General features: G+C 46.9%; 1 protein-coding gene across 1 annotated transcript in view; it reads left to right on the top strand.

The window, feature by feature from the left end:
* LOC124550634 (transcription factor SPT20 homolog) overlaps positions 1 to 25,315 on the top strand; it is a 153,300-nt gene that overhangs the window by 34,515 nt on the left and 93,470 nt on the right. The window lies entirely within an intron of this gene.

The following is a 25,315-nucleotide window of genomic DNA, read 5'->3' as shown; positions in this document are numbered from 1 at the left end:
GAGTGGGACAATCTGGACCAGCAGTGCATTGGTGTACTTGTGGATAGTATGCCACGACGAATACAGGCATGCATCAATGCAAGAGGACGTGGTAGTGGGTATTAGAGGTACCGGCGTGTACCGCAATCGGGACCACCACCTCTGAATGTCTCGCTGTGTGGTGGTACAACATGCAATGTGTGGTTTTCATGAGCAATAAAATGGGAGGAAATGATGTTTATGTTTATTCCAATTTTCTGTACAGGTTCCGGAGCTCTCGGAAACGAGATGATGCAAAACCATTTTTGATGTGTGTAGTAGTGCAGCTTAGAAACTTGCCTTATGTTTGTTGGATAGTTACTTAATTACACTTCTTTTTCCTTTTAAATAATCAAATAATGCCTAACCACGGCGAAACGCGTTATTTTTAAATAAAAATAACTTTTCAACCGAGACTGTTTTACTTTGGTTGTAACTATGAAAACCGGTTGCTGCATTAACCAGTCAACGATGCCTTCGAGGAAATACTATCCCCATACATTTCGTTTCTGGTGGTCTAGCGGTATAAAGCACGTGCCTAAAAACAAAGAGGTGCTGGCTCGAATCTTGAATCTTGGTCAGGCCATGTATTTTTCAGTCTTCGTCTTAACCTAGCCTTCACCTCTCAACAATATGAGGAGCCCCCAGGAAGGACAGGTGCTTTCGGTTCCTCCTTAAACTGCAGACTCTCTTTCACCATTTGGATAACCTGGGTAGGGCAGGGGGACAGAAATTGCCTGAATGCCATCTAATAGAAAGACTTGCATCAGGGCACTGAGCCACACCAGATTATCGGTATAATGTACAGGGCGATTTTTTCCACCATGTACAAACTCTGGGGACTGATCGATGAGAGGATACAAACAAAAAATGTCTAATGAACTTAAGTCTGGAAATACATGGTTTCCGTACTAGAGATCATTTGTTCAGTCATACATTGCTACGGAGACTGCTGTCTTAACCGTGCTGTACCATGCAGCCACAGTTGCAGTATGCACGGTTTCCGCCTAGAGGGTGGTTCTGTTCCTCATACGCCATGCCCTAGCGCCGCCTTCTGCCATAGTAACTGGTAACGTTGTGTCCGATTCACTTCTGTTGGTGACTCACCTTGTAGTGGATGCGATACAGCGTCGTACACAATGGTGCCGTACTCGAATCGAGAGCTTGCCAACATGGTGCTCACTTACGGAAAGGCAAATGGCAACGGGCGGTGGGCAGTAAAGTTGCATTAGGAAACCTACCCCACCGATCACAGCATTTAATGTTTCCAACAGTGTTTCGCCGTTTGTCTGAGACATGGTCGTTTCAGGAAGCAGGAAATCATGAAGAACGTAGCCGAAATGTTCGGACACCAGACTTGGATGAAAATGTGGTTAACACTGTATAAAGCGACCGCCGTGTCAGTACCAGGCAGCTGGCCCGCCAGTACAGGGTTAGCCAAGCGACCGTCTAGAACATTCTCCATGAAAACTGTTACTGCCCTTATCCCTTACAGCTTGTGCAGGGCGTTTTAGCGCTCGATTTTCCACATCGGGAGCAGTTTTGTCACTGGTTTCTTTTCGTGGCAACCATGATTCCGGGATTTGTGCCATCCATCCTATTCACAGATGAGGCTACCTTTACACGGAGTGTTATCTTCAACTTCCGTAACAGCCAACCATGGGATGGTACCCAGAGCCCCCATGGCATGGTGACAGCGAATCATTAGCATCGCTGCAGCCAGAATGTGTGGGCCGGGCTAATTGGCGACTGCATTTTGGGACCAGTCTTTATTCCACGTCACCTAACAGGCCGGAATTATCGGTGTTTCTTGCTGGTGAGTTTGCCGCCCGTGCTGGAAGAAGAGCCATTGATGATTCGAAGAGTTATGTGGCTGCTACATGATGGTGCTCCGGCCCACTTTGGCGTTAACGTCCGGACGCATTCCAATCGTGTCTTCCCTGGTCGATGGATTGGACGAGGGGGTCCAGTTGCATAGCCTGCTCGTTCACCGCATGTCAACCCGTGCCATTTCTGGTAATGGCTCATCTCTAGAGCATATACAGAGCCCTTTCCAGATGTGGAGACACTGGAGCACCGTATTCATTTTCCCTTTCACACTGTTCGGATGCAGCACGGCCGATGTGAACATGTAAGAATAAACATGTGCACCCATGCGTTGAGGCACATGGAAACCATTTGCAGCACATAGTGTAACCGTCGATGCATGGTACAGCGCGTATTAGACGGCAGTCTCTGTAACAATGTATGATTGAATAAATGATCTATAACATGGAAACCATGCATTTCCGGACATAAGTTCATTAGACGTATTTTGTGCCGTATTCTCTCATCGATCAATCGGTAGAGTTTGTACAAGGAGGAAAAAATCACCCTGTATATACTTGTCCGCTCTGACTACTGCTGGTAGTGCCTCTGATAGGTGACAGGGCACAGGCGCTCTGCGGCCTATATACGCCATGTGTGTTGTAAGGTATCAGGCAAATCCAACACCTTCCATGAAAACCCTGACATGATAAGCAAATCCAGTAGTATGTCACATAGCTCCAAATAAATCGTGACATGAAATTAACCAAAGTAATACGAGTAACGAGTGAGCAAATGGAATACCACAGACTAACACAAGAATGCCTAAATGCATGTCATACCTTCCCACCGTCAGACAGACGCAGTTCCGAGAAACGAGAAAAGAAGCCGAGAGCAGCACCGTGTTAAGTTAGAAGGCCCTACGATAAGGGACGAACACCCACGTCGCCAGCTAACCGTTAGGACCACCCCAATGTTAAGAGCCTTAGCGTAAGACCTTTTCGCGTCTCTGTTACGTCAGGACCACTCCCCAGCCCATGTTAAAAGCTAGAGCCCTCCAGAAGAACAGCATAGATCTTACGATAACACAAAAACGACCACCCCAGCCGCATGTTCTAGCTGAGACTTTTTCGCGTCTCTGTTACGTCAGGACCACACCCCAGCCCATGTTAAAAGATAGAGCCTTCCAGAAGAACAGTATAGATCTGACTATAACATTAAAAGGACCACACCAGCTGCAAGTTTTAGCGTGATACTTTTTCGCGTCTCTGTTCAAAAAAAAAATGGTTCAAATGGCTCTGAGCACTATGGGACTTAACATCTCTGGTCATCAGTCCCCTAGAACTTAGAACTACTTAAACCTAACTAACCTAAGGACATCACACACATCCACGCCCGAGGCAGGATTCGAACCTGCGACCGTAGCAGTCGCGCGGTTCCGGACTGAGCGCCTGAACCGCTAGACCACCGCGGCCGGCACGTCTCTGTTACGTTGCAAACTTTAAAAACATTGCCCCACCACGAAAAGTATAACGTTTCTCATTGGATAGACAGAATTTTTGTAGGTGGAGCTTATGGTTAACATTGAGACCCTGATTGGTCAGATGAAAACACAACCAGATAGTTTTTTTAAACCAACTTCGGTAAATTGTAGTAAGGAGAAGTTAGGAGGAAGTTGCTTCCGAGACGGCGAGGTGAGTGGAGCTGTGCTATCCACCGCCCCCTGACGAACACCGACAAGGTAATAAACGCACGCGATGCCGCATAACAGCGCATAAAGCTTCACTCAGAACTGCAGAAGTCTCATCTGTTACACCCCCTTTTTGCGTAATACTAGTGTCGATCGTCAATTAAGGCTCATGGTGTTCACATTTGCCACTTGAAGTAAAAATCTGAAACGCGATGATTTTTCTGTTATATAGTTATTGAGAAGCCACATCAACCACTGTAATTTACAACAAGTTAGATAAGTAATTAAAGATAATTGAGGGTCACTGTAGACCATTTTGATAGTTTTCTCTCTTGTGAAAATTTAAACCTAGATGTGATATGGCGTAGGTCATCCTTCGATCCATTGTAGAACTTGGAAACCCATTCAGGGAATATTCGTTCACAGTTTTGTTGAACGCAGTTGGTTTTTACCATCCTGTATTAAAACATTTCCTTTTATCAATAGTGCAATTTACAAACAATGTTTTGTGAGTAGAATAAAATTTCCAATGGTAAACTTAACTGCTTTTTCGACGTTATTTTACCAGCTAACTAAAAATAGGAAAGCCTTGAACCCCTTCCACTAAATTTAGTTAGTATTAAGATTCTTTTACAGGGAGTGCAGTGGAGCTGACGCTGAAATCATTAAATATTTGGTTATATCATCGCTAGTCTCACTGAACTCTTCTGAATTCTACATGTCATGTGTGGTCTGGCGTCTCCTTACCAGCAACAGGTCCCAGGTTCAAACTAGTCTATTCCCTAAAAAACACGCTCAGAGCGTCGTTGCGCGAAAGTGATAGGGAGACACGATATAGAACAAACAGACACCACGCAGAATGTTAGAGTGTTGCCTATAACCCAGTCACTGCCCACACGGGGTCTAAGCAAAGCAAAATGAAGGTACCGGATTCGCTTCTAAAATATCTTTCTCGACTTAGAGATTCCTATTCTTAAGTTTTTCTTGTTGAAAGTCGCTGTATCAGTTTACTGGGGTAGGGAATATGTAGTACAACTGATTACTAGACTCCAGCAGTCTAGTGTGGTCTCATCGTCGCAGGGCTCATGGAGACTAAAGGACGCCTTGCGGCTTCCGGAAATCTCGGCAAACATTTTGTTTGTAAAAGAAAGTTGTTCCCAGCAACGTGGTCTGATGCAAAGGTTTTGAAACACCTCGTATGGTAACAGAATATTAATTTGAACTACTACCTAGAAAAATCTTTTTTTTAAAACCTTGTAGGATGTCTGGCAATCAGCCGTATTGTTGTTGCTTCATATCCAAATATGATTCAGCAGCTCCATTTGATTTCATTCTGCTGGCGTGCAAGGAGAACCACAGAATAGCTCATGCAGCAGCAGCGATCGTCACTATCTCGAACCCACAATCCAAACTTTAACAATGCGTCACTGTAGGAACTAATAATAATAACGAATTTCTTGTCTCCATTCATTATTTATAATGAATTGGCGTTGTGCTTTTTTCATAAATACTAAGTAAATTCGAAGGTCAACTTCTGAGCACACGATCCAATCGTTTCTTAGTAGAACAACAGTAATCAAAGGAGCAGCCGAATATGATACTCCTCTCTAGCTCATTCCAACACAGAAAACGAATGACGATAGATAGAATAACTCCGCAAACAAGTTCTGCAACATGGACTCGCGCCAGCGATATAACATATTGGCCGGTGAGACTGGGAATCACACAAACATATATAAAAATTTGTTAATAAGAAGAAGTAACAATATTTCAAATTTTATAAATTTGAGTAAAACTGAAGTTGATACTACGAAACCGCTTCACATGGACGTGCTGATGCCAGGTGCAGGGGCCGGAAGTTAACTGTAAATTAATTAGTCCAGTAAATCGTATTAAAATTAGGGTGCATTGCAATGTACGAAGTTATGAATTAATTATGCAGTGTAGGATCAGAACAACTGTTTCATCTCACAACTGTTTTACCAAAAAAAAAAGTAGGCTATATAAAAAAACAACGAAGTAAATATTTTTACGTGGCTTTATAGTATGTGAAAACAACTGAACATATGTATTTACTTCGACTACATTATCATTAAAAACAAATACTGGCAGTAGGTGGTAACCCAGATCGAATATGAGTGACCACTATGTAGTCATTCAGAGTAGAAACTGTACTGGAGAAACAAGTTTTGCGACAACTTTTCCGAAACAGACTTTTCAGTTATTTTATATAGGTTGGCAATTTCCTGTAAAGCAGTTTCCCCATATAAATCTCAAACTACTGTGACATTTGCCAAGACTACGGCTCTTTAGGCGTATGTGAATTCTGTTTCGAAATTGATGGCAATGAATATGATTATTCAGTTGGAAAGTGATGTCTCAAGAATACAAATACACGGAACAGGCGACCCAGTTAATGTCTTGAACATTGGTGTTGTAGAGTTGTAACTTTTCCCATATGTTTAAGATTCGTTTCTTCATATTGAAAATTCTTGTGCGTGACGGAATGCTCTAGAGCAAACTAACAGACCCACAGGCAATTAAGTCTCAATTTGACGGAATAGTCTTCAAGCACTGGAAAAGCTGCTCGTCATGGTACGTTGCTTGCCATGGTACGCATTCCAACATACAGGATGTTTGGAAATGCCAACTTCTACAACGAAATTTTGAATAGGGACCCATGTATGTCAGTTTCAGTTCAAATTATAATGGGTCCACGTTTTCCTCAGGGAAAGGAAAGTGTCTCAGTGTTGCTTATCCTGGTATACAGTAGTGTAGACAGGATCACGTGTACTCCGTCAGACGGATGTCTCTTAGTCTGTCGTGCTGGGAGACCTATTGTGCCTTTGCGTGTCAGATACAGTAAACATGGTTCGACCCACGCTTTCAGAGTACACAGATGTGCTCATTGTGTATGACGAAGCTCGAGGTAACAGGAGACCTAGTATTCGGATGTATGACGAATGTTTTCAAATGATTCAAATGGCTCTAAGCAACAAGGGACTTAACATCTGAGGTCATCAGTGCCCTAGACTTAGAATTAATTAAACCTAACTAACCTAAGGACATCGCACACATCCATGCCCGAGGCAGGATTCGGGCCTGCGACCGTAGGGGTCGCGCAGTCCCGGACTGTAGCGCCAAGAGCCGCTCGGCCACTCTGGCCGGCACGAATGTTTTCCACAACATGGCACGCCATCGTACCAACATTTCGCCCAAGTTACTCAGTGGCTCCAAGAAACAGGGACCTTCACCGTGAGGAGGCAAGACTGTGGTGTTCCACGGCAACACTGCAGCTAGAATTTGAAGAAGGTTGAAATGGTTCAAATAGCTCTGAGCACTATGGGACTCAACAACTTAGGTCATCAGTCCTCCAGAACTTAGAACTCCTTAAACCTAACGAACCTAAGGACATCGCACACATCCATGCCGAGGCAGGATTCGGGCTTGCGACAGTCATGGACGCGCGGTTCCAGACTGAAGCGCCAAGAGCTGCTCGGCCACAGTGGCCGGCACGGATGTTTTCCACAACATGGCACGATATCATACCAACTTTTTGCCCAAGTTACTCAGTGGCTCCAAGAAACAGGGACCTCCACCGTGAGCAGGCTAGACTGTGGTGATCCACGGCAACACAGCAGCTTGAAATTTAAGAAGGTTTAAATGGTTCTAATGGCTCTGAGCACTATGGGACAACAACTTAGGTCATCACTCCACCAGAACTTACAACTCCTTAAGCCTAACTCACCTAAGGACATTGCACTCATCCAAGCCCGAGGCAGGTTTCGGATCTGCGACCGTCACGGTCCCATGGTTCCAGACTGTAGAGCCAAGAGCCGCTCGGCCACAGTGGCCGGCACGGATGTTTTCCACAACATGGCACGCCATTTTACCAACTTTTTGCCCAAGTTACTCGGTGGCTCCAAGAAACAGGGACCTTAACCGTGAGGGGGCAAGACTGTGGTGTTCCACGGCAACACAGCAGCTTGTAATTTAAGAAGGTTTAAATTATTCAAATGGCTCTGAGCACTATGGGATTTAACATTTAAGGTCATCAGTCCTCCAGAACTTCTTAAACTTTACTAACCTAACGACATCACACACATCGATGCCCGAAGCAGGATTCGGGCCTACAACCGTCGCGGTCGCGAGGTACCAAACCGTAGCGCCGCACGGCCACAGTGGCCGGCATGGATGTTTTCCACAACATGGCACATCATCGTACCAACTTTTTGCCCAAGTTACTCAGTGGCTCCAAGAAACAATCACCTTCACCGTGAGGAGGCAGGACTGTGGTGATCCACGGTACCACCGCATCTAGAATTTGAAGAAGGTTTAAATGGTTCAAATGGCTCTGAGCACTATGGGACTTAACAACTTAGGTCATCAGTCCTCCAAAACATAGAACTCCTTAAGCCTAACAAATCTAAGGACATCGCACATATCCATGCCCGAGGCAGAATTCGGGCGGGCAACTGTAGCAGTCGCATGGTTCCAGACTGCAGCGCCAAGAGCCACTCGGCCGCAGTGGGTGGCACGGATGATTTCCACAACATGGCACGCCATCGTACCAACTTTCTGCTCAAGTTACTCAGTGGCTCCAAGAAACAGGGTCCTTCACCGTGAACAGGCAAGACTGTGGTGTTCCACGGCAACACAGCAGCTAGAATTTGAAGAAGGTTTAAGTGGTTCAATTGGCTCTGAGCACTATGGGACTTAACTACTTAGGTCATCAGTCCTCCAGAACTTAGAACTCCTTAAACCTGACCAACCTTAGGACATTGCACACATCCATGCACGAGGATGGATTCGGGCCTGCGACCGTCGTGGTCGCGCGGTTCCACACTGTAGCTGCGAGAGCTTCTCGGCCACAGCGGCCAGCGCGGATGTTTTCCACAATATGGCACGACATTGTACCAACTTTTTGCCCAAGTTACTCAGTGGCTCCAAGAAACAGGGACCTTTACCGTGAGGAGGCAAGCCTGTAGTGATCCACGGCAACACCGCAGCTAGAATTTGAAGAAGGTTTAAATGGTTCAAATGGCTCTGAGCACTATGGGACTTAACACCTTACGTCATCAGTCCTCCAGAACTTAGAATTCCTTAAACCTAAGTAACCTTAGGACATCGCACACATCCATTCCCGCGGCAGGATTCAGTATAGCGACAGTCGCGGTCGCACGGTTCCAGACTGTATCCACAATAGGCGCTCGGCAACAGTGGCCAGCACGGATATTTTCGACAACATGGCACGCCATCGTACCAACATTTCACCCAAGTTACTCAGTGGCTCCAAGAAACAGGAGCCATCATTGTGAGGTTGCAAGACTGTGGTGATCCACGGCACCACCGCAGCTAGAATTTGAAGAAGGTTTAAATGGCACTGAGCAGTTACTCAGTGGCTCCAAGAAACAGGAGCCATCATTGTGAGGAGGCAAGACTGTGGTGATCCACGGCACCACCGCAGCTAGAATTTGAAGAAGGTTTAAATGGTTCAAATGGTTTAAATGAATCTGAGCAATATGGGACTTAACAACTTAGGTCATCAGACCTCCAGAACTTAGAACTCTTTAAAACTAACCAACCTTAGGACATTGCACACATCCATGCATGAGGAAGGATTCGGGCCTGCGACCGTCGTGGTCGCGCGGTTCCACACTGTAGCTGCGAGAGCTTCTCGGCCACAGTGGCCAGCGCGGATGTTTTCCACAATATGGCACGACATTGTACCAACTTTTTGCCCAAGTTACTCAGTGGCTCCAAGAAACAGGGACCTTTACCGTGAGGAGGCAAGCCTGTAGTGATCCACGGCAACACCGCAGCTAGAATTTGAAGAAGGTTTAAATGGTTCAAATGGCTCTGAGCACTATGGGACTTAACAACTTACGTCATCAGTCCTCCAGAACTTAGAATTCCTTAAACCTAAGTAACCTTAGGACATCGCACACATCCATTCCCGCGGCAGGATTCAGTATAGCGACAGTCGCGGTCGCGCGGTTCCAGACTGTATCCACAATAGGCGCTCGGCAACAGTGGCCAGCACGGATATTTTCCACAACATGGCACGCCATCGTACCAACATTTCACCCAAGTTACTCAGTGGCTCCAAGAAACAGGAGCCATCATTGTGAGGAGGCAAGACTGTGGTGATCCACGGCACCACCGCAGCTAGAATTTGAAGAAGGTTTAAATGGTTCAAATGAATCTGAGCAATATGGGACTTAACAACTTAGGCCATCAGACCTCCAGAACTTAGAACTCTTTAAAACTAACCAACCTTAGGACATTGCACACATCCATGCACGTGGCAGGATTCGGGCCTGCGACCGTCGCAGTTACATGGTTCCAGACTGTAGCCGCAAGAGCCCCTCATCCACAGTGGCCGGCACGAATGCTTTCCACAACATGGCTGGCCATCGTACCAACTTTTTGCCCAAGTTACTCAGTGGCTCCAAGAAACAGGGACCTTCACCGTGATGAAGCAAGACTGTCGTGTAACACAGCAACACCGCAGCTAGAATTTGAATAAGGTTTGAATGGTTCAAATGGCTCTGAGCACTATGGGACTTAACAACTTACGTCATCAGTACTCCAGAACTTAGAATTCCTTAAACCTAAGTATCCTTAGGACATCGCACACATCCATTCCCGCGGCAGGATTCAGTCCAGCGGCAGTCGCGGTCGCGCGGTTCCAGACTGTATCCACAAGAGGCGCTCGGCAACAGTGGCCAGCACGGATATTTTCCACAACATGGCACGCCATCGTACCAACTTTTTGCCCATGTTACTCAGTGGCTCCAAGGAACAGGGACCTTCGCCGTGAGGAGGCAAGCCTGTAGTGATCCACGGCAACACCGCAGCTAGAATTTGAAGAAGTTTTAAATGGTTCAAATGGCTCTGAGCACTATGGGACTTAACAACTTAGGTCATCAGTCCTCCAGAACTTAGAACTCCTTAAACCTAACTAACCTAAGGACATTGCACACATCCATGCCCGAGGCAGGATTCGGGCCTGCGACCGTAGCAGTTGCATGGTTCCAGACTGTAGCCACAAGAGCCCCTCATCCACAGTGGCCGGCACGAATGCTTTCCCTAACATGGGTGGCCATCGTACCAACTTTTTGCCCAAGTTACTCAGTGGCTCCAAGAAACAGGCACCTTCACCGTGAGGAGGCAGGACTGTGGTGATCCACGGCACAACAGCATCTAGAATTTGAAGAAGGTTTAAATGGTTGAAATGGCTCTGAGCACTATGGGACTTAACAACTTAGGTCATCAGTCCTCCAGAACATAGAACTCCTCAAGCCTAATAAATCTGAGGACATCGCACACATCCATGCCCGAGGCAGGATTCGGGCCTGCGACTGTCGCAGTCGCATGGTTCCAGACTGTAGCGCCAAGAGCCGCTCGGCCACAGTGGGTGGCACGGATCATTTCCACAACATGGCACACCATTTTACCAACTTTTTGCCCAAGTTACTCAGTGGCTCCAAGAAACAGGGACCTTAACCGTGAGGGGGCAAGGCTGTGGTGTTCCACGGCAACACAGCAGCTTGTAATTTAAAAAGGTTTAAATTATTCAAATGACTCTGAGCACTATGGGATTTAACATTTAAGGTCATCAGTCCTCCAGAACTTCTTAAACTTTACTAACCTAAGGACACCACACACATCCATGCCCGAAGCAGGATTCGGGCCTACGACCGTCGCGGTCGTGAGATACCAAACCGTAGCGCCGCACGGCCACAGTGGCCGGCACGGATGTTTTCCACAACATGGCACATCATCGTACCAACTTTTTGCCCAAGTTACTCAGTGGCTCCAAGAAACAATCACCTTCACCGTGAGGAGGCAGGACTGTGGTGATCCACGGTACCACCGCATCTAGAATTTGAAGAAGGTTTAAATGGTTCAAATGGCTCTGAGCACTATGGGACTTAACTACTTAGGTCATCAGTCCTCCAAAACATAGAACTCCTTAAGCCTAACAAATCTAAGGACATCGCACACTTCCATGCCCGAGGCAGGATTCGGGCCGGCAACTGTCGCAGTCGTGTGGTTCCACACTGCAGCGCCAAGAGCCGCTCGGCCACAGTGGGTGGCACGGATGATTTCCACAACATGGCACACCATCGTACCAACTTCCTGCTCAAGTTACTCAGTGGCTCCAAGTAACAGGGTCCTTCACCGTGAACAGGCAAGACTGTGGTGTTCCACGGCAACACAGCAGCTAGAATTTGAAGAAGGTTTAAGTGGTTCAATTGGCTCTGAGCACTATGGGACTTAACTACTTAGGTCATCAGTCCTCCAGAACTTAGAACTCCTTAAACCTAACCAACCTTAGGACATTGCGCACATCCATGCCCAAGGCAGGATTCGGGCCTGCGACCGTCGCAGTTACATGGTTCCAGACTGTAGCCGCAAGAGCCCCTCATCCACAGTGGCCGGCACGAATGCTTTCCACAACATGGCTGGCCATCGTACCAATTTTTTGCCCAAGTTACTCAGTGGCTCCAAGAAACAGGGACCTTCACCGTGATGAAGCAAGACTGTCGTGTAACACAGCAACACCGCAGCTAGAATTTGAAGAAGGTTTGAATGGTTCAAATGGCTCTGAGCACTATGGGACTTAACAACCTAGGTCATCAGACCTCCAGAACTTAGGACTCCTTAAAACTAACCAACCTTAGGACATTGCACACATCCATGCACGAGGCAGGATTCGGGCCTGCGACCGTTGTGGTCTCGCGGTTCCACACTGTAGCTGTGAGAGCTTCTCGGCCACAGTGGCCAGCGCGGATGTTTTCCACAATATGGCACGACATTGTACCTACTTTTTGCCCATGTTACTCAGTGGCTCCAAGGAACAGGGACCTTTGCCGTGAGGAGGCAAGCCTGTAGTGATCCACGGCAACACCGCAGCTAGAATTTGAAGAAGTTTTAAATCGTTCAAATGGCTCTGAGCACTATGGGACTTAACAAATTAGGTCATCAGCCTTCCACAACTTAGAACTCCTTAAACCCAACTAACCTAAGGACATCACACACATCCATGCCCGAGGCAGGATTCGGGCCTGCGACCGTAGCAGTTGCATGGTTCCAGACTGTAGCCACAAGAGCCCCTCATCCACAGTGGCCGGCACGAATGCTTTCCCTAACATGGGTGGCCATCGTACCAACTTTTTGCCCAAGTTACTCAGTGGCTCCAAGAAACAGGCACCTTCACCGTGAGGAGGCAGGACTGTGGTGATCCACGGCACAACCGCATCTAGAATTTGAAGAAGGTTTAAATGGTTGAAATGGCTCTGAGCACTATGAGACTTAACAACTTAGGTCATCAGTCCTCCAGAACATAGAACTCCTCAAGCCTAAGAAATCTGAGGACATCGCACACATCCATGCCCGAGGCAGGATTCGGGCCTGCGACTGTCGCAGTCGCATGGTTCCAGACTGTAGCGCCAAGAGCCGCTCGGCCACAGTGGGTGGCACGGATGATTTCCACAACATGGCACACCATCGTACCAACTTTCTGCTTAAGTTACTCAGTGGCTCCAAGAAACAGGGTCCTTCACCGTGAACAGGCAAGACTGTGGTGTTCCACGGCAACACAGCAGCTAGAATTTGAAGAAGGTTTAAGTGGTTCAATTGGCTCTGAGCACTATGGGTCTTAACTACTTAGGTCATCAGTCCTCCAGAACTTAGAACTCCTTAAACCTAACCAACCTTAGGACATTGCACACATCCATGCACGAGGCAGGATTCGGGCCTGCGACCGTCGTGGTCGCGCAGTTCCACACTGTAGCTGCGAGAGCTTCTCAGCCACAGTGGCCAGCGCGGATGTTTTCCACAATATGGCACGCTATTGTACCAACTTTTTGCCCATGTTACTCAGTGGATTCAAGGAACAGGGACCTTCACCGTGAGGAGGCAAGCCTGTAGTGATCCACGGCAACACCGCAGCTAGAATTTGAAGAAGGTTTAAATGGTTCAAATGGCTAAGAGCACTATGAGACTTAACAAATTAGGTCGTCAGCCTTCCACAACTTAGAACTCCTTAAACCTAACCAACCTTAGGACATCGCATACATCCATGCCTGAGGTAGGATTCGGGCCTGCGACTGTTGGGGTCTCGCGGTTCCAGACTCTAGCGCCAAGAGCTGCTCGTCCACAGTGGCCGGCACGGATGTTTTCCACAACATGGCACGCCATCGTACCAACATTTTGCCCAAGTTTCTCAGTTGCTCCAAGAAACAGGGACCTTCACCGTGAGGTGGCAAGCCTGTGGTGATCCACAGCAACACCGTAGCTAGAATTTGAAGAAGGTTTAAATGGTTCAAATAGCTCTGAGCACTATGGGACTTAACAACTTAGGTCATCAGTCCTCCAGAACTTAGAACTCCTTAAACGTAACTATCCTAAGGACATCGCACGCATCCATGCCTGAGGTAGGATTCGAACCTGCGATCGTAGCAGCAGCGCGGTTCCAGAATGAAGCGCCTAGAACCGCTCGGCCACAACAGCCGGCTTTGAAAAATGTGAACAGAGCACATCAGTGAGTACTCGAACAATTTCCCGTGCAATGGGTGTTAGTCACAGTACCTTCTTGGTCGATCTGCATGAGCGACAGTTACAGAGGTCACACGCTATGGGTCCAGCCGATTTTCCACACCGCCCCAATGACACCTTGTTTACAAGTCGAGCTCTGTTCACAGATGAATGTAAATTCGCTATGGACCGTGTTCTGAATTCGCGGAGCAGCCTCGTCTGGGCAGACGGAAACCTAGACCTCGCTGTCGCGGGATGTTAAAACACTCCTCCACCTACGAAAACCGTCATGGCACGCATGTTCAAAGATGTTAGCACCGGTTTGGACGGACAAGTGAATGGGTTATACCTCCTTCCACTCAAGATAACTGGCTCTGTATACCGGATCTTCGTATAAAACATATTGGACCGGTTCTTGGGAATTGAGCCACAGAATGTCCGTCAGGAAATGTGGTTTCGGTATGATGGTGCGCCACCTCACGTCTCACATGTGGTTCGGAGACATCTCAACAGGCGATATGGTGAAACATGGACAGGCCGAGATGGTCAGATCACGTGACCACTACGATCGCCGGATTTGACTGCTATGGACTGCTTCTTGTGGGGTCGAATGAGGAGTTGAAGTACGAGACTCCTGTACAGACACAGGAACATCTGCTGGCACGAGTTCTGCCCGCTGCACTGGAAACAGAAGAGACACCAGATGGGATGGAGAGTGTGTACCAGAACGTGCTTCGTAGTTACAGTGTCTGTAACGACGCTGGTAGTGTCCACATCGAGCCCCTGTTGTAATGCATCACTGCTGTTCGTAAGTACAGTATGCTGTGTTCTTTTTTGGTTGGTTGGTTGGCTGGTCTCGGAGAGGGGACCAAGAGCGAGGTGATCGGTCCCATCGGATTACGGAAGAATGGGGGAGGAAGTCGGCTTTGCCCTTTCAAAGAAACTACAGTAGCATTTCTCTGAAGCGATTTAGGTGTGGTTCAAATGGCTCTAAGCACTATGGGACTTAACATCTGAGGTCATCAGTCCCCTAGACTTAGAACTACTTAAACCTAACTAACCTAAGGACATCACATACATCCATGCCCGAGGCAGGATTCTAACCTGCGACTAGCAGCCGCGTGGTTCCGGACTGAAGCGCCTAGAACCACTCGACCACAGCGGCCGGCAGCGATTTAGGGAAATCACGGAATACTAGGATGGCCGAACGCGGGTTTGAACCGTCGTCTCCCCGAATGTGAGTCCGGTGTTTTAACCGCTGCACCGCCAGGCTCGGTGTCCTTTTTTTTCTTCTTTTTTTTGGAATAATATCAACATGTATTGTTCAAGTGTTAATAAAAACAAATGTACTCAAATGGCAAATGGATGTTTCGTTATGTTTCTTCTTGAATTGTTACCTAATAATTGTACTGCGTCACACGCCGGCTGTTGTGGCCGAGCGGTTCTAGGCGCTTCCGTCCGGAACCGCGCTGCTGTTACTGTCACAGGTTCGAATCCTGCCACGGGCATGGTTGTGTGTGATGTCCTTAGGTTAGTTAGGTTTAAGTAGTTCTAAGTCTAGGGGAGTGATGAGCTCAGATGTTAAGTTCCGTAGGGCTTAGAGCCATTTTTGAGAGTTACAAAAAGCCAACAGCTGCGCCTCGCTGACAGGTTACTGGACACCCAGAAGAGGTTCCATGGTGGGACACTTGCAGAATGCCATGAGCAGTCTAACCGAGAGGCACTTCCAGAATGACTCCAGCAGTGTGATGCAGAGACACTTGCAGCAGGCCAGCACGAGTGTCTTGGAAAGACATTTCGTGAAAGCCAGCAGGAATATCATGGCGTGGCGTCTGCAGAATACCTATGGCAGTGCAATAGCGAAGCAATTTCAGTGTCTCAGTAGCTATATGATATAGAGATACAGAAAGCCTGTAGAGAGCAGTCTATGTGTAGTGTAGTGTAAGACACTTGATTTCCCTTAGGTGCACAACTACTTCATTCTGAAGAGACATGAGCTCTATGTGGACTCCAATGGTCTATGATGGTATAAGGACCGTAACGGCTGTTTTCCTCTTATTTACCGGGAATGTTTCACAGCTGTCAATAATGTCAGTTCTCGTAAGTTCCAGTGAGGTGTTCTGAAAGGGCAGGTTCATATCAACACGAAATAACACAGAGACTATGGATGGTAAATTTTTCGGTAGGTCATTGACGTACACCAGAAGAGCCCTTACTATGGAGCACTGGGGGACTTTCTTCCCCTGAGTAGCCTTTACTTCCTGTTAATTTATCAGGCATAAATATCCCGGATTGTTTCAGTGCACGGTTGCCAGACAACCTCTCGAAGCAGTCACAGCTATTTGTGGAGTATCTGTAAAGAGTGACTCATTGAGGAAAGACCACTGAGCTATGCTGCGGCTTGCGTTGGTGCCGTTGTAGGTTTCCGTCTTCTGTTGGAGGCCAGACTGTATCGTTTAGCTGACATGGTTGAGGTTGTTTGTCTTCTTCTTGTGTTGACTGGCGCCACTTGGTTTCGCAAGTGTTTTGTTGCCTGTCCGCTAGTGGCAGCAGCGGCGTTATCGATATGTAGTAACTGCGGCCCTATCTTTGGGGTGATGTCGTTGTTCTTCCAGGTCGTGTAAGTGAGCAGTTCAGTTGGGGACTCCGGAGGAGCCAAGAGGGATGGCTGGAGGCACGCATGCACTGCCAGATGGAAGGGCTGTGGTCGCGAGGGTACACGACCTAGTCGTCAACCGGATCCAACAAGCCTCAAGTTGAGTGGATTTTAATTCTAGCAGTGAAACCTCCACCATTGTGAGATATCGCGATTCTCCACTGACTTGGGTTCGTGTTGCTGTTCGCAATGTTGCCGAGACGAAAAGCAGCGAGTGGAGTGCTTGGGGAAGGCGGATCTAATTAGATTTCCTCTACTTCTTGTTACTAATTGCTGCATTCTATGTGTTACTGTTTGTTGAGCTCAACCAGCGGTATTTTTCCTGACTGGTGGCCGCTAACGCCCCAGTTACCTGCCCTGGAAGTTGGTGAATGTAACGGCAGTGAACGTTTCCTCGCCTTGCCGCTGCTGTCTGGTAAGGCGTGTAGTTTTGACAGTTTCCTTGATTTGTGTTCCTTCTACTCTGGTAGTAGTGGTTCTTTTCTCCTTTCAGACGCTCTAAACGCAGCATTCTGAGGACGTAGTGCTGACCATCGGTTCCGGCTTTGGGGTGGTGTTCCACCGTTGCATTGGTTATCTGACGTTAGGTAGCTTAAGCAGATTATCATCAGTCATTCGTTAGATTGCCACTTCTCTGAGTTACCATCTTGTGAAGTGAATGCAACTCTTGGCTGCCTTTCTCATCGCTCGTGGAAGTGTTTTTGGCCTTACCTACTCAGAGGTCGGTTCCTGGAGCACCGTCTGTGACTATCCCTTGTGTTTTATTGTTGTGTTATTATTTTATTATTGTATTACCAATCTACCATCATTTGTCTAACCTGTTTGGTGATCAGTTACTTATCCTTTTGAATTAACCTTATTATTATGTTTGCTGTTTTATTGTATGTTTCTAATTTTTTTAAATATAATTACCATTCTTGGCGCTACAGCTTGTTGCAACGGTTCTTTACTAACATTTTGTCTCACCTGTTTGGTGATCAGTTGCCTGTCTTTTAAATTAACTTTTGCTACTGCCTTGCTGTTTGTTAAAGTTTTTTAATAACTGCCATTCTTGGCGTTTAAGGCCTTCAGCTGTGAATGTCGCTACTTGTCTTAAAATTCTCATGTGGCAATTGTATTTTAGCAGTTAACCTTTAAGACCTTGCTGATTTGTTTTCAATAATAGTAGTTTGTAAGTTGCAACAAGTTAAAGAATTCTTAATTTATTGCCATTAAGGCCTTCAGCCGTGAAAACAATTCCTAATTTATTACCATTATGGCCTTCAGCCGTGAGCGTCGTTACTTGTCTTAAAATTTTAATTTGTGAATTTTATTTTTCGGAGCGAGCTTTAAGACCTTGGTCACTTGTCTTTTATATTTTAATAACTGTAATTGTAAGTTGCAGCAAGTTTAATCAATTCTCAATTTATTGCCATTAAGGCCTTCAGCCGTGAAACAATTCTTAAATTATAGCCATTATTTTAATTTGTTGTTGATTTTAAGTAAATTGTGTGTGAGTAAAAGAAAATCCAATCAATAGTACCTGATTACGGCCCCGTCCACAATCGTAACCGAATCCTGCCTTCCTTGACCACCAACTCTCCAAAAGCGTGGATGTGTGGATGGGATCATCTTTATGCAAGATACTGCACCTCCACACATTGCAAATCCAATTAAGCAGCTGCTGAAGCGCCATTTCAGAAATGCGAGAATTATCAGCCGCCATTCCCCTACAGCCTGGTCGTCGCGATCACCTGATCTTAATCCGTGTGACTTCCGGCTGTGGGGCTACCTGAAAGATGTTGTGTTCAGCGTTCCGATTGCTAAATTAGCTGCATTGAAGGCACGCATTGCGCAACACAATCTGGACGTGACTCCGGAAACACTTCGATCAGTTGTGGAACATGCTGTTTCTTGATTTCAACTCGTTGCAGAAAACGGTTGACAGCATATTGAACATGTTTTGCGCCAGTCACACGACGGAAATTAATAATCCAATTTGACTTTTTTGATGTTTCTTATCCGGTTTTTGGCCTCAGGACAATTGAAAACCGATTTTTACCATCCGATTTGATATGACCTTGCCGTGGTGGATGGGCTTCCGTAAATTACAGGATCACACCTGTACACCGATGAACACTGACTAGTACAGTTTGTTTAACGTCAAACGTACACCTTAGGCATTGATGTATGATTCATTTGTCATTTGTAGTCGACCACTATTATGATGCTTACAGCACCATCTATTGCTACAATTTGTAACTATTCATTTCTCTTCTGCCGTAAGTTTTTCCCTTTCTCCGATAATATTCCCTTGCAATCTGACGTCATTCTGACCAGTGGTGTTATTTTTACAGCGGTTTGAAAGTTTAATTTTAATTATAGTCACCCTGTATTATTAGTCTACAGGATGGACTTCGATGCGCCGAAGGTGTGAGTCGAGCATCACGATCCGAGGTCGTAATTTCGAACACATTCTTCATGACGATCGTTGCCTGTTTTTGTTCCGGTTTCGTGGGATTTGCTGTACTAAGAATAAAAAGAAACATGTTTTCTCACCCTGTGCTTGTCGTTTCTTTCTTTTGTTCTGCGTTGTTTTTAGGCAGCTCTGAAAGCCACAGACGGAAACTTTATAATGGACTACTACAGGGATCCGTTTTAGCCCCATCACTATTCAATTTATACATTAATGATTTATGAACCACAAGATCAACTAAATTCATCTATGCTGATGACATCGCACTGGTAGCACAGAGCAGTAATTTCGAAGACGGTGAACGAGTTCTTACGGAGGATCTGGAGAAGATGTCAACTTTCTTTAAGACCTGGAGATTGATCCCAAGCACATCAAAAACTGAAGTCTCTTCTTTCCATCTAGCGAATCGTGCTGCGAACTACAAACCAAGAGTTCTGCTCAATGGACAAACGTTGAGGTACAATCCTTTCCCAAAACATCTCGGAATCAGTCTGGATAGAACCCTGAGCTACAAAGAGCACATCACCAAACTTTCTCATAAAGTTGCTGGAAGGAACAACATACCACATAAGCTCAGTGGTACCACCTGGGGAACCCCTGCTGACTGCGTTTAACTGGCATCAGTCTTGCGTACTCTGCTGCCGAGTACTGTGCACCTGTGTAGTTGGAAAGTGTACATGTGAAGAAGGTAGACACAAAACTTAATGGCACAATGCGCTGCATTACTGGTTCCATCAAATCAACGCCATGCCACTGATTACCTGTACTGAGTCACATCCCTCCACCTCACTAAAGGCGGAAACAAGCTCTACTGAGGGAGGCCGAGAAAACCTCTGCATCGCCTTCTCTACCACTGCACCAGGGATTCTGTCATCCGCCACAGCAACGATTGCCATCAAGACGACCAGCAAGTGTTACTGCAGAACAACTCATCGATGATGAGTGAGTAGACTCACTTCAGATGATGTTGCCCGCAGCTGGCAACGAAACGTCAGGGAGAAGTATTTCTACTATTGGACCACGGCCGCTTAGCCCGGAAGTTTTAATTACTTAAGACGCCGGCCGTGAAAGCCTACACGCTATGATCATCGATGATGGTTTTGATCTAAATGAAAGCTGGTCAACAAGAACATTGGGAACAAGAGCCCATCACCTTGATCCCACAAAGAAGCCAAAAGGTTTTGACCTTCCGAGGAACCTCTGGTGCCGCCTCAACAGGTTAAGGACTGGACATGGTTGTTGTAGCTACTTCAGGTACAAATGGGGCTGGATCAGGTCACCAATGTGTGAATGTAATCAAGAAGAGCAGACAACTGAACATTTAGTCCAACGCTGTCCACTTCATTCATACCCTGGAATTCCCGGCGACTTGTTCACTCTCACACCCAGCTTAATTAATTGGTTGAAAAACACGGACTTTAAGGTTTAATCTTGTCTTATATATATATATATATATATATATATATATATATATATAGTGTAAAATCACTTGTCTTATATCAACTGTGAGACGTGGCGGCTCATATCGATAGCGCCACTCTGCCTTTCTTGCCATGGTCAGGGCGGTAAGCAGCGCCCTCTGGGGCCTACGCGAGGAGTAACGAGGCGAGGTCCCGTGGGGAGTGTGCTCCGGGACGTGGTGGAATACGGTTGTCGGGTTGACGCAGCGAGTGTGGGACCGGACCTATCGCATGGAGAGATACAAGTTGGCTCTGAACGGAAGGCGCCGTAGCAAGCAGCGGGAAGCGGGCGTCCTGTAATTTGTGTGAAGGAGTAACGATTTTTGCATTGGATATCCCGGTGGTTCGCGAGAGTTGCGGTGGCTGCTTTCGGAGAATAGAATTGGTAAGAGCTTGTGTCTACGCTCTTTTCCGTACGATGTTGCTGCCTGCTGTTATAAACGGGTGAAAATCAGGCGCTTGTTTTGACTATACGGGAACTGGTGATGTAAAATTACATTTGTGAGTGAGTCTCACTTGTACTGTGACAATTTAGAGGCGAAAACTGTGGTGGTTTCATTAGGTCTGGTTCTTTGCTCTGCAACTAAGGGAGTCAGTCATTGGGGTAACTGAGGGAGCACCATCATGTTGGTGTAAGTGATACGTTCTCCACGTTTTGTCTATGGCTTTGCGAATCGAAATCGTGGGGGGAGTACACGTGTGAGTAATTTGCTATTGTATTGATGGTTATGTTGCAAAGACTATTCTCTAGTGTGTTAAATCATGCGCTGATTTGTAGACAATCTAAGCAGAAGTTACCATTGCTACTTGCTTATGTGCTACTGTCCTTAAGACTGGCGTTGTTTGTCTTTTGATTGTGGGTGTGCTCACGTTCAAAAAAAAAAAAAAATTACGGCTACTATTCATAAGGGTTGTCTAGTAAGGAAATTGCTTTAAGCTTTTATTATATGCTGTTCTGTTTGCCTATCACATTGGCATTCTATGCAACAACTAAAGCAATGTGCATGGTGGTTCAAGATTGTAGGCTGACTAGTATTTGAACTGGTGTTGAGGTTAAGGGCGAGATCAGCAGTCCGCAAACCCACACGCTGCGCGTGGTTAAATGTTCCGCTATTGGGGAGCCGGCTCTCTGTTCTTGGATTTTGTAAGGATACGTTCAAATGGTTCAAATGGCTCTGAGCACTATGGTGCTTAACGTCTGAGGTCATCAGTCCCCTAGAACGTAGAACTACTTCAACCTAACTAACCTAAGGACATCAGACACATCCATGCCCGAGGCAGGATTCGAACCTGCGTCCGTAGCGGTTGCGCGATTCCAGACTGTAGCGCCTAGAACCGCTCGGCCACCCAGACAGGCTAAGGATACGTGATGAGTGCATCGCTGTAGTTTTTCGCGTGCTAAATTGCGGGGTGTCGGTGCCGTCCTAGGGCTAGACTTGTGATGTATGTTTTGTTGACAGGGAATTAACTGTACCAAACTTAAGAGAGCTTTTAGCTTGTTTTAGGTCTGTACATGGAGTGATGTTGATATTTTGTCGATTGCGGCAATAACTTCCTGTGTGGGAAGATCCTCTGAGGGACTTGTATTGTACTGTTGCAGTGCAATCCATCTGAAACGTGCTGCTTAAAACTCGGGACTGCAGCTCCCTGATGTTATATATTACCGTTTAATCTTAAATGTCTTGGATGTAATATGGTTGTTGATGATTATGTAATTAATTTTGATCTCTGGCTCCTTAAAGGAAGTATTTCGTTTTAAAATATGTGCTCGGTCAGAGCCTATTTAAATATGGTTTTAGCTCATCATTCAAATTTTCTAGTCTTGTTTTCTTAAAAGGCTTTCAGTTAAATGATTGCTATTTGCCTGTTTAAATGTTTGAGTGACTTAAAGGAAAAGAATATTACACTCCTGGGAATTGAAATAAGAACACCGTGAATTCATTGTCCCAGAAAGGGGAAACTTTATTGACACATTCCTGGGGTCAGATACATCACATGATCACACTGACAGAACCACAGGCACATAGACACAGGCAACAGAGCATGCCCAATGTCGGCACTAGTACTGTGTATATCCACCTTTCGCAGCAATGCAGGCTGCTATTCTCCCATGGAGACGATCGTAGAGATGCTGGATGTAGTCCTGTGGAACGGCTTGCCATGCCATTTCCACCTGGCACCTCAGTTGGACCAGCGTTCGTGCTGGACGTGCAGACCGCGTGAGACGACGCTTCATCCAGTCCCAAACATGCTCCACGGGGGACAGATCCGGAGATCTTGCTGGCCAGGGTAGTTGACGTACACCTTCTAGAGCACGTTGGGTGGCACGGGATACATGCGGACGTGCATTGTCCTGTTGGAACAGCAAGTTCCCTTGCCGGTCTAGGAATGGTAGAACGATGGGTTCGATGACGGTTTGGATGTACCGTGCACTATTCAGTGTCCCCTCGACGATCACCAGTGGTGTACGGCCAGTGTAGGAGATCGCTCCCCACACCATGATGCCGGGTGTTGGCCCTGTGTGCCTCGGTCGTATGCAGTCCTGATTGTGGCGCTCACCTGCACGGCGCCAAACACGCATACAACCATCATTGGCACCAAGCCAGAAGCGACTCTCATCGCTGAAGACGACACGTCTCCATTCGTCCCTCCATTCACGCCTGTCGCGACACCACTGGAGGCGGGCTGCACGATGTTGGGGCGTGAGCGGAAGACGGCCTAACGGTGTGCGGGACCGTAGCCCAGCTTCATGGAGACGGTTGCGAATGGTCCTCGCCGATACCCCAGGAGCAACAGTGTCCCTAATTTGCTGGGAAGTGGCGGTGCGGTCCCCTACGGCACTGCGTAGGATCCTACGGTCTTGGCGTGCATCCGTGCGTCGCTGCGGTCCGGTCCCAGGTCGACGGGCACGTGCACCTTCCGCCGACCACTGGCGACAACATCGATGTACTGTGGAGACCTCACGCCCCACGTGTTGAGCAATTCGGCGGTACGTCCACCCGGCCTCCCGCATGCCCACTATACGCCCTCGCTCAAAGTCCGTCAACTGCACATACGGTTCACGTCCACGCTGTCGCGGCATGCTACCAGTGTTAAAGACTGCGATGGAGCTCCGTATGCCACGGCAAACTGGCTGACACTGACGGCGGCGGTGCACAAATGCTGCGCAGCTAGCGCCATTCGACGGCCAACACCGCGGTTCCTGGTGTGTCCGCTGTGCCGTGCGTGTGATCATTGCTTGTACAGCCCTCTCGCAGTGTCCGGAGCAAGTGTGGTGGGTCTGACACACCGGTGTCAATGTGTTCTTTTTTCCATTTCCAGGAGTGTATTTTGTAATTTGTACTGATTGTTCCTTTTGGGTAATATCTGACTTATGTGTTCAATAAAAGAGTGTCTAGTCAATGGTGATGCACTGTTCTATTGCTAGCCCACCCCTTCCACTCCACAACCTATTGAGCTGCTTTTTGTCGAAATTGTGTTCAGAACACCGCTCTGACCTGACGCCTCAAACTGTATAGTGTATAAAATCATACGATTAAATAAAAGTATCAAACCAGGAGAGAGTTCCCGACCATGGGCTGTTACGTGATTCTCCATCGCGTAGGTGTACTCTGTCTCTCCTGGAAATCTGTGATCGTTGTGCTGAAACACTCTGTACGTATTCCGAACATCAGCGTTGTTGAGCGCCGACGCAGCTTTCAGAAGCCTCACGGAAGCACTGAATGGACCCCTCAGCTATACCGCGAAACACCTCACGCAAAGCAGTGTGCCGATTAGTGAAACTGTTCGAGGGCAGAGAGAGCGAGAAAGGTAACAGGCGGGTGATCGAGGCCTGACGCAAGAGTCTATCCTCCTTTCCCTGACAAGTGAGTCCCATTGTGTGCGGCGGCGCGTTTGTAAATCTTCGGGTGAGGAGAGGCCAAGACTAGCTGGGCGTGGCGCCGCGTTCGCCCACCAGCTCTGTCAATGAGAGTTGCGTCTCAGCCCCGCTTTCCACTGGGCGACACACGCGGCTGGCAGCGAGGAGAAAAGGAGAACATGTCCTACCAACCGATCCCTTCTTCTAGTCAAGTTGTGCCACAAGCCCCTCTTCTCCCCATTTCTATTCAATACCTCCTCATTAGTTATATGATATACCCATCTAATCTTCAGCATTCTTCTGTAGCACCACATTTCGAAAGCTTCTATTCTCTTCTTGTCTAAACTGTTTATCGTCCACGTTTCGCTTCCATACATGGCTACACTCCATACAAATACTTTCAGAAACGACTTCCTGACACTTAAATCAATACTCGATGTTAACAAAGGAAGGTAAACTGGTATACCAGGTGTACCGGTATGAAATGAGCGGTTTTTTGTTGTTGTGAAAATGAAACACTAATTTTGAATTGAAAAGTAAAAACATTTTATTCAAATTACTGACCATTGCTTTCTACACATTTTGACCACCTTTCTGGCAATTTGTGGACACCACGCCAATATAAATGTTCGTCTTCTGAAGCAAACCAATCAGACACCCAATTTTCGACTTCTTCGTAGGAATCGAAGTGTTCCTAAGTCAATGCGTGTCCCATTGATGAAAACAAATGGTAGTCGGAAGGGGCCAAGTCTGGTGAATACAGCGGGTGGGGTAGCAGCTCCCAGCCAAGTGTTTTGATTGTATCCTGAACCAGTTTTGCTTTGTG

This window comes from Schistocerca americana, chromosome 9 (assembly GCF_021461395.2).
Source record: "Schistocerca americana isolate TAMUIC-IGC-003095 chromosome 9, iqSchAmer2.1, whole genome shotgun sequence".
Lineage (NCBI taxonomy): Eukaryota > Metazoa > Arthropoda > Insecta > Orthoptera > Acrididae > Schistocerca > Schistocerca americana.
This window is presented reverse-complemented; position numbering and strand designations above follow the sequence as displayed.